The sequence below is a fragment of the Garra rufa genome, chromosome 21 (genome assembly GCF_049309525.1).
Source record: "Garra rufa chromosome 21, GarRuf1.0, whole genome shotgun sequence".
Taxonomy (NCBI): Eukaryota; Metazoa; Chordata; class Actinopteri; order Cypriniformes; family Cyprinidae; genus Garra; species Garra rufa.
Genome location: NC_133381.1, coordinates 12,354,775 through 12,364,968, shown reverse-complemented (window position 1 = coordinate 12,364,968; position 10,194 = coordinate 12,354,775). Strand labels below are relative to the sequence as shown.

General features: G+C 37.3%; 3 non-coding genes across 3 annotated transcripts; all 3 read left to right on the top strand.

Moving 5' to 3' along the window:
* The first annotated feature begins 2,543 nt into the window (after positions 1-2,543).
* On the top strand, positions 2,544-2,626 carry trnal-uaa (transfer RNA leucine (anticodon UAA)). Its single transcript has one exon. It is a non-coding gene; the product is annotated as a tRNA-Leu (tRNA).
* Positions 2,627-3,576: 950 nt separating this feature from the next.
* Positions 3,577-3,659, top strand: trnal-uaa (transfer RNA leucine (anticodon UAA)). Its single transcript has one exon. It is a non-coding gene; the product is annotated as a tRNA-Leu (tRNA).
* An 88-nt stretch (positions 3,660-3,747) lies between these two features.
* On the top strand, positions 3,748-3,830 carry trnal-uaa (transfer RNA leucine (anticodon UAA)). Its single transcript has one exon. It is a non-coding gene; the product is annotated as a tRNA-Leu (tRNA).
* Positions 3,831-10,194: the final 6,364 nt, after the last annotated feature.

Genomic DNA, 10,194 nt, shown 5'->3' with positions numbered 1-10,194 from the left:
ATATATATATATATATATATATATATATATATATATATATATATATATATATATATATATATATATATATATATATATATATATATATATATATATATATATATATATATATATATATATATATATATATATATATATATATATATATATATATATATATATATATATATATATATATATATATATATATATATATATATATATATATATATATATATATATATATATATATATATATTTTTTTTTTCACAATAAATGTGATATTAAAAATACATTTTACAGTTAAACAACTGACCATGGGACTTTATCACTGCACTAAAGTTAAATATATTTATTATAATATCTAGAAAAATGTAAGCTCTTAAAAATGTATCAATTTACAATAAATATAGTTCCAAAGCAACTCTAAAAAAATATTTTTGTGCAAACACAGAAAGCAGCTGCTTTAAAAAAAAAAAAAAACTGCTGCTGTGGTATTCAGTTCAGTAAATTTAAGACAATTCTTTTTATCTGACATTTTCTCTGAAACCCCAAGAGTCTCCAGAGCCTAGTTTGAAGTTTTAAAGAAGTAGTTAAGAGTTTTGAGATGTTCAAGAAGTTTTAAAGAATCAACTGGAAAAGGAAACGATACAGAAACTATTGCAGAACCTTTATGTTAAAGAAATGCTTTATAAAAACAGCTGCTCTTAATAAGAGTAGCAGTAAGAACATGACAATAAAAGAATAAATGTTCCCCTTCAACTTACGTAAAATAATGTTGGTAAGTTACCTCTTTAATATGAGATTGTGTACTGCTGTGCAGGTAATGCTGGTTTTTATTCACTAAATGAGTCTGAATAATGAAAAAGTACTTTGAATAAATGATTTGTTCCTCACTTTATCTGCGGATGATCATGCAGCGCTAGCGTTCTGTCAGTGGTCAGTGTTTTTTCTCAGCGGTCATGTGAGAACAGTTTGATTTTTAGATCAATAGCAAGATTCCTTCCCCCAAGCATCAAAGGCAGAATGATTGAGCACAGCTCAATGAAACCAGGGTCTTTTAATAAGCAGGTGTGGGAGTCCCTTATAAATGGCTTAACTGACTTGTTCACTGACACTAGTGTGTGTCACTTAAGCTAGTTTAACAGTTTGTTCTTTCAAAAGCTGAGTTGTGAGGCTCACAGGGGATCGGAACAGACTCCAGTCTCAAGAGTGCATCTGTCCGTGACTCTCATTGTAATGGAGAAATTAAACTGACTGGATTGGTGTTAAGTTTGCTTTGGTGAGCTCGGTCAACTGGTGAGTTTCAACTAGATGTCTGCTTCGGGAATTGATCAAGGCTAATTTTCACTCTTCATGTCAACATCCATTCTGCAACTTGTGTTTACACAGAAATAAAAGCATTATAGATTAAATAACATTTTTTCGTTATTCAATGCTGGTGATAATTTGCAGGTGAAATATGTTGAAATCCTCATCATATCATATTCAGTTACTTCTTTGTTTTCTGTCATTCTTATAAATAATAAAACAATCCAACAGACACAGATATTAAACATTTAAATTGATTACAAAAGTGTTTTAGTTGACCAGGAACGCTGAGTGCTCTGACTTAACATCTAATGGACAAAAGTCCATTGTAAATAATGCAGAATAAAGACTGTAACCTAAGAAATGATCTATAACAATACAAGACAATTGCAAGAAGCCTTATGAAAATGGCCAGCATGAGTGTGTGGTTATGGTTTTGGACTTAAAAGCCAATGGATGCATGTTCTTATGGGTTCAAATCCCACTCTTGGTAGTAAACACCAGTTCTTGCATGAATTAGTGCAGAAAAAATTCTTTTAAAGGGGTGGTTGAAACAGGTGCATGAAATCATTTTAGAGGAACAGTTTCTACAAATCCAAACTGATAGTCTCAAGGATGGCTGAGTGGTTAAGGGGTTGGAATTAAGATCTAATAGACAAATGTCCTTATGGGCTCAAACCCTACTCATGGTAATTAAATGGTGCTTTGTAGCATATAACGATGCAGTGCAAGTTGCTATAGCTGTAAAACAAATGAAGGATATATTCTCTGACTGCAGAAGGTATTTGTTCGGACAAGGGTGTTACACTTATAATTGAACGGGCAAATATCCTTGTGATTTCAAACCTCAGTACTGTTAGCGGATTTCTGTTATAGTATGTAGTTAGAGTACAGGAACTTACTTCACCTTATAATGATGAGACAAAATGGACACTTTAAAACATTATGATGTCAGTACAAGATGCACCAGGATGGTCAAGTGGTTAAGAAGGTAAGAGATCCAACTGACAAATCCTCTTGTGGGTTCAAACCCCCCTCCAGGAAGCAAATGACAATTCCTTTCCCCTCCTGCTTGGCTGAGTGGTTAAGTCATTGGATTTAAGCTCCAATGGATGAATGTACTCATGTGTTTGAACCCCACTCCTGGTGTCAAATTTGAGGCTTTCAATTTGGTAATTAAGCATTTAAAATCAAAGCATATGATAGGTACGTGCAAATCTGAGGGTCTGGTACAGCAGCGGTTGCATGTCCCGACCAGGATGACCGAGTGGTTAAGGTGTTGAACTTAAAATCCAATGGACAGATGTCCTCGTGGGTTCGAACTCCACTCCTGGTGAGAAGTTTGAGGCTTTCAGTTTGGTGGTTAAAAATTTAAAGTGAAAGCATATGAGGGCTATAGGTGCAAATTTGAGGGTCTGTTACAGAAACCCTTCTGTGTCTTAAACAGGATGGACGAATGTCCTTGTGGGTTTGAACCCTACTCCTGGTATCAAATTTGAGGCTATCAATTTGGTAATTAAGCATTTAAAATTAAAGCGTATGAAGGCTAGATGCAAATTTGAGGGTCTGTTACAAGTTGTGACAGATGTTCTTGTGGGTTCAAACCCCACTCCTAGTAAAAAGTTTGAGGCTTTCAGTTTGGTGATTAAGCATTTAGAATGAAAGCATATGTAGGCTATAGGTGCAAATTTGAGGGTCTGTTACAGGACAACCTTCTGTGTCTTAACCAAGATGGCCAAGTGGTTAAGGCGTTGGACTTAAGATCCAATGGACAGATGTCCTTGTTGGTTTGAGCCTCACTCCTGGTATCAAATTTGAGGCTATCAATTTGGTAATTAAGCATTTGAAATTAAAGCGTATGAAGGCTATGTGCAAATTTGAGGGTCTGTTACAGGAGCCCACCTCTGTCCTAACCAGGATGGCCGAGTGGTTAAGGTGTTGGACTTAAGGTCCAATGGACAGATGTCCTTGTTGGTTTGAGCCTCACTCCTGGTATCAAATTTGAGGCTATCAATTTGGTAATTAAGCATTTGAAATTAAAGCGTATGAAGGCTATGTGCAAATTTGAGGGTCTGTTACAGGAGCCCACCTCTGTCCTAACCAGGATGGCCGAGTGGTTAAGGTGTTGGACTTAAGGTCCAATGGACAGATGTCCTTGTTGGTTTGAGCCTCACTCCTGGTATCAAATTTGAGGCTATCAATTTGGTAATTAAGCATTTGAAATTAAAGCGTATGAAGGCTATGTGCAAATTTGAGGGTCTGTTACAGGAGCCCACCTCTGTCCTAACCAGGATGGCCGAGTGGTTAAGGTGTTGGACTTAAGGTCCAATGGATAGAGGTCCTTGTGGGTTCGAACCCCACTCCTGGTATCAAATTTGATGCTATCAATTTGGTAGTTAAGCATTTAAAATTAATGCGTATGAAGGCTAGATGTTACAAGTGCCCACCTCTATCCTAACCAGGATGGCCGAGTGGTTAAGGCGTTGGACTTAAGATCCAATGGACAGATGTCCTCGTGGGTTCGAACCCCACTCCTGGTATCAAATTTGATGCTATCAATTTGGTAATTAAGCATTTAAAATTAAAGCGTATGAAGGCTAGATGCAAATTTGAGGGTCTGTTACAAGAGTGCTTCCATGTCCCAACCAGGATGCCTGAGTGGTTCAGGTGTTGGACTTAAGATCCAATGGACAAATGTTCTCATGGGTTCAAACCCCACTCCTGGTAAAAAAAGTTTGAGGCTTTCAGTTTGGTAATTAAGCATTTAAAATGAAGGCATAAAGACTAGGTGCAAATTTGAGGGTCTGTTACAGTAACCTATCTGTGTTCTAACCAGGATGGCTGAGTGATTAAGATGTTGGACTTAAGATCCAGTGGACAAATGTCCTTGTGGGTTCAAACCCCACTCCTGGTAAGAAGTTTGAGGCTTTCAGTTTGGTAATTAAGCATTTATAATTAAAGCAAATGATGGCTAGTTGCAAATTTGAGGGGCTGTTACACTTTATCAGGTGGCTTTCTGCACTCCCATTGGTAGTTGCTGCAAATTTGTATTCTATTCTACTCTATATAAAGATATGGCAGAGTAATATACTATGCTATTCCAAATTCAGTTAATGAGACTAGAACGCACTAGAACGCATGGTATTTAGTGCAAGTGACATTTTTATGTTTAGATTTATGTGAGATACACTGTTGATCTTAGTATTCGCAATCATTTGAGTGTTGAGTGTGGCGCTGCGGCAGTTGTGTTCCAGTGGGAGATGGCATTCAATCTTTCATTTTGATGTAGTGTGGAAAACCCTACGGCACAGAGCAGAATTCTACACCATGTTTGCACCACCACAGAGCTTTGCGGTTTCTGATCTCAAATGCTCTGAAAGATCCGGTGTGTTTTCCTCAAAGACTACCCTAAATTGTTAAATAAAATGCAATGCTGAGTCTGCCTCCTAATTGCTATTCTGTAGGGCTCCCTTTATATTTCTTTTAGACTTTGTTTTTTTTTTTGGCTTGTTTGGGTTCCTGCACCGCCATCCGGTCGAGATCCTTGAACCGTTTTGGAATGCTGCACACAGATTTAGACGTCATGTGAAGCACCATGGCAACAGCAAGTCTAGCAAATCTGCAGTGCAAGTTACACTTAGTCAAGCAAATGCACAGAATTTTAAAAATACCAAAACGCTAATGTCGTTTCTCATTGCCTCCTGTGTTTTGTTTAAGTGACCTTACTTTGAAAGCCGTCAGGGAAGTGATCTGAGACTTTATCTACGAAGATGAAAACCTTTTTACAAAAAATGTGTTGGAAATGCCATAAAGTGAGGCATGAAATGAAAAGCAGCTTAAACTTTTAATGCTGGCTGTTTAACAAGATTTGCAGTGCTTCCACATTTAGCAAATCAGAGTATGTACTAATAATACACAAGTGATTCAATGTATTTATATGCATATATCCTCAAGAGTCACGCACACCTACATGATGTCCACAGATGCCCACACAGAAAATAAGAGAATAATATCAGCAAATGCACAACCAGCACACTGAGACCTAAATATCTCAGTCTTTTTCGCCTGAAGTGGGCCTGCAGAGCAAAGGACAAACTCATGCTTATATTGTTCTTCTGACAAATCCTACTACAAAGCTCTGGCCTCCTCTCCATGCTGGCCTAAGGCTTAGACTCTGGATTTAACTCCAAAGCCACTGGCTCAAGTAGCCGCAGTCGATTGCTGGGTCTCCAGAACCATGTGCTCTGACACACATCCCGTAGGAGGCCACTGAAAGGCCAATTCTTTCACCCGATCTTGCACCTACAACCCTTCGTAGTCCCTCGAGCCGTAAAGCTGACAAGCCCGTCATTTGTTCTGAAGTACAGTAATCTCTGTGAAGGGCCGGAGCAATTGTGTTGCAGTTGTTCAATCTTGGAGGAGACTCCAAGTGGACTGCTCGTCTTTTTGGGTGGAGGAAAAGCACTCAGACGGATGCTCTGCTCTTCCATTGTAGCACTCTGACAGAGATGAACTGAAAATAGACAGCCTGTTTTATTCACCTGGACAGTCAGATTTTAGTACTTTCCCCTTGCGATGTGACTTTTATGTTGTTGCTTTTTTTAATATTAGAAAGGGCAGCTGATTCCTTTTTTGAATGCATGTAATTGCATTCATGTAAAGCATGTTAGTATAATCATAATATAATTATAATAATATACAGTCAAACCAAAAATTATTCAGCAGATATGCTTTTTGATATTTTTTTTACTAGTGGGTGCAGGACACTATACTTCATTTATGTAAGTGAGGATAGCAAAATAAGGCAAACTGTGACATATTAAACCCAAAAATTCTCCATATAGTAGACTACCAGTAAAACTGAGACCAAAAAATATTCAGACACTTTGGCCTGACCATGTTTTGCTTTAGTGTTTTTTCTTTAATTGCCAATCCAACCCTTTTACACCACAGACTGAACAAAATTAAGCGTTGCTAGGTTATTGGTCAACAAAGTATTGATAATTGTGTAAATTGTCATACTAACAGTTGTCTGAATTTTTTGATTGATTGTAATCCATTACATACCTTTCTATCAAAGTTATCGGACACTATCAGAATGCATTTGTTCTGACACAGTTTAACTCTGAGTTCTTGTCATATTTTATTACCAGTTTCTACACTATAGCGAATAAACTGTGAAAATGTGAGAAAGGTATCTGAATACATTTTGATTGGACTGTTTAATCAGACTGCTGCCAATTGTATGCTAAATACTACACACAGCATTGAAGCTACTAGATTTTTATTTATGTATTTATACATATAACAGTGACTGATTTGGTTGACTGTTTCAATTAATGCTGGGGATTTCATTGATTCTTTCTGCAGATTACATAACTACGATAGTATGTGGCAACACATGACTGTTTTTTTAAGTTGGTCAATAATTTATTCATTCAATCGATTTGTTCAAACAGGCCAATTTATTCAGAAAGAAAAATGACTCATTTGTTTGTTCATTCATTCATTTATTTGACTCCTTGATTCAGTGTTTTGTGAGTCATATTCATTCAATCATCCAGTTCATTCAAAAACAAGGATTCATTTAGTAAAACAAGGGTAAAATACTCTTATATAGTGCACTATTTTGGGTGTCATACATTTTGTACTTGTATCCAGTGAAATATCTTTAACAAAAACATGTAGCTCTTTTCATTGCACTATTATTTGTTAATTTGCTCGTTTTTGTTCACTTAATTCTAATGTAGTGAAGTATATCATATACTACATCTATATATATCCACTGTACAGGTGCTGGTCATATAATTAGAATATCTTCAAAAAGTAGATTTATTTCACTAATTCCATTCAGGAAGTGAAACTTGTATAATGTATACATTCATTCCACACAGACTGATGTATTTCAAGTGTTTATTTCTTTTAATTTTGATGATTATAACTGACAACTAATGAAAACCTCAATTCAGCATCTCAGAAAATTAGAATATTACTTAAGACCAATACAAAGAAAGGATTTTTAGAAATCTTGGCCAACTGAAAAGTATGAACATGAAAAGTATGAGCATGTAGAGCACTCAATACTTAGTTGGGGCTCCTTTTGCCTGAATTACTGCAGCAATGCGGCGTGGCTTGGAGTCGATCAGTCTGTGGCACTGCTTAGGTGTTATGAGAGCCCAGATTGCTCTGATAGTGGCCTTCAGCTCTTCTGCATTGTTGGGTCTAGCATATCGCATCTTCCACTTACCATCCATTTACTTTCATCAGAGAACATAACTTTGGACCACTCAGCAGCAGTCCAGTCCTTTTTGTCTTTAGCCCAGGCGAGACGCTTCTGACGCTGTCTGTTGTTCAAGAGTGGCTTGACACAAGGAATGCGACAGCTGAAACCCCTGTCTTGCATATGTCTGTGTGTAGTGGTTCTTGAAGCACTGACTCCAGCTGCAGTTCACTCTTTGTGAATCTCCCCAACATTTTTGAATGGGTTTTGTTTCACAATTCTCTCCAGGGTGCGGTTATCCTTCCCCATGATTGTGTAGCCTACAGAACTAGACTGAGAGACCATTTGAAGGCCTTTGCAGGTGTTTTGAGTTAATTAGCTGATTAGAGTGTGGCACCAGATGTCTTCAATACTGAACCATTTCACAATATTCTAATTTTCTGAGATACTGAATTGGGGTTTTCATTAGTTATAATCATCAAAATTAAAATAAATAAACACTTGAAATATATCAGTCTGTCTGGAATGAATGTATACATTATACAAGTTTCACTTCTTGAATGCGGAATTAGTGAAATAAATCAACTTTTTGAAGATATTCTAATTATATGACCAGCACCTGTATATAGGAAATAGTGAATAGGAAGATTAGAGAGCTAGTTCTGTCTTTATAAGTGAGAAAATGAATCACTCACACAACAATTTGTTCAAAAAATTGAATCTTTCAGTAACGCTGCTGGCTGCTGCTGTGTCTGTTGGATTTCACGATACAACGATAAATATGATCGATCTTTATCAGGCAAGCATCTACAATATCAGTTTCTCATTATTAACTCGTTGTTTATTGAATACAAGCAATATTATATACGTTCTCAAGTCATCAAGGATTTCAGAGCAGTTCTTGTGACAACTTGAAAATTGTCAACAGGAAGTACTTAAATGGAAAACATTAAACGAGAAATTCACCACAGTAACCTGGTAAGTTGTTAATAGTGTAAATCATGCATTAATGAGGTTTCCTCCGAGCACAAACTCAGAATCTTTCTGTCAATATGTTTTAACTTGTGGAAGGCATTAACTTTTTGTTCTATTTATTTTAAGCCACTGTTCTTTTTTAAATAACACTTCAGTCATGAGTCATACAGATAAATACAAGTTAGAACAGACTAATTGAATTTAAAGTGAGGAGAAATTGCACTTCTAGTGTCTGAGTAAGTCATGTACCTGAAACTATGAATATAAACACATATTAAATTTTTTTTAGACACTAGATCGTGTCAGAACAATCCGGCTAATTGTATGTGTCAAAAAACAGCTTGTTGTGGCATTTTATATAATAGGCCTTATTAAGTAGACATTTCGTTGTTGACTTTCTTAAAGATAGCTTTGACACCCTGACAATTAATTAGCTACCTCACGACAAACACCGAACTCACAATTTCTCTCTCATCCAGAAACCTCACCCACGTTAAGATCAGATTGTGCAGCTCTTGTTTTCTGCTCTGTGACAGGTTTCACGTACGGACGCTAATTCGATGGTTTCTATTTTTAAATGCCTCAGAGCCTCAGGTGAGGTTTATTCCTGCACAACGAGGTTCCAGTCAGCCAACTCCTATCAAAGAGATAACGCCAGTTGCTATGGAAACCCGCTCTCCGCTCAGGTTATAAATCACAGACACGTGTATACACACTCACACTTGTTTCTTTGTGGAGTGCAGGTTCACAAAAGCGCTATCTTCTTGACGCCTCTCCCAGCAGACCTGTGTTTTGGGTAGGCCTATAGTGACTACGAAACAAACTTTCCAAACCGCCCCATCTTCTGTGGTCCTGCATGAAGGAAAAAACGGTTGCGTGTTTGCAGTTTTCTGTGGTTATAACTTCTGTTTGCACTTTGTTCCTATAGGCTTCCTGGCTCAATAAATCAGGTTCTCCGTCGCCGCAGAGAGAGACGGAGACACAGGGACTGCTCCATGTGACAAGATTGCAATTCTGGCCTCTAATCACATTACTCTTCCCATTCTTTGCCACTGCTGTTCCCGGGCTGTCATTACCGATACTGCCAGGGGGCCGACACTGGCTAAGGCTGTTGGCTTTAATTGCTTGCCTGTCACTAGGTGAAAAATCTACACATTGGATGTAGGCAGTAGGACTGGAGATTTAATGCTGAATCAGTGAGTATAGTATGGTTTCCCCTTCCTTCCATAAAAGCAGGACTGTCTGACAGCATGGTTGCTGTGCTTCGTGGTTAAGACCGTTTTCGGTTAACTACCACATTGTGTGTTTAACCGGTCAGAATGCGGTCACTCTCTGTGCTTTTGTGTTGACGCCAAAAACCGAGTGTCCTTGATGTTTTAGGAAAGCACACACTGCACATGTTCAATATCGTGAGTTAAGTACATTTCGTATTCTTAATTCTGCTTTTGTTTATTTTTTAAAAATATGATTAAATGCTAAAAACTATTTAAGCTTTGTAATTGGGTCTGTAAAAATGTTTCGAATTTTTTTTTTTTTGAGATCAAAGATGCAATGCGCAGCAGAATTACTCTAGTATGGGATACCAAAAGCGCACTCTTCTGCACAGTTTGGGGGAATGAATATGTAATGTGGCCATAGCGCTCAAAGCAGTTGCCAACTGATTCTCTGAGTTAAGTGCAGTTTTGTTAAATGAGCTGAATCTGATTGTC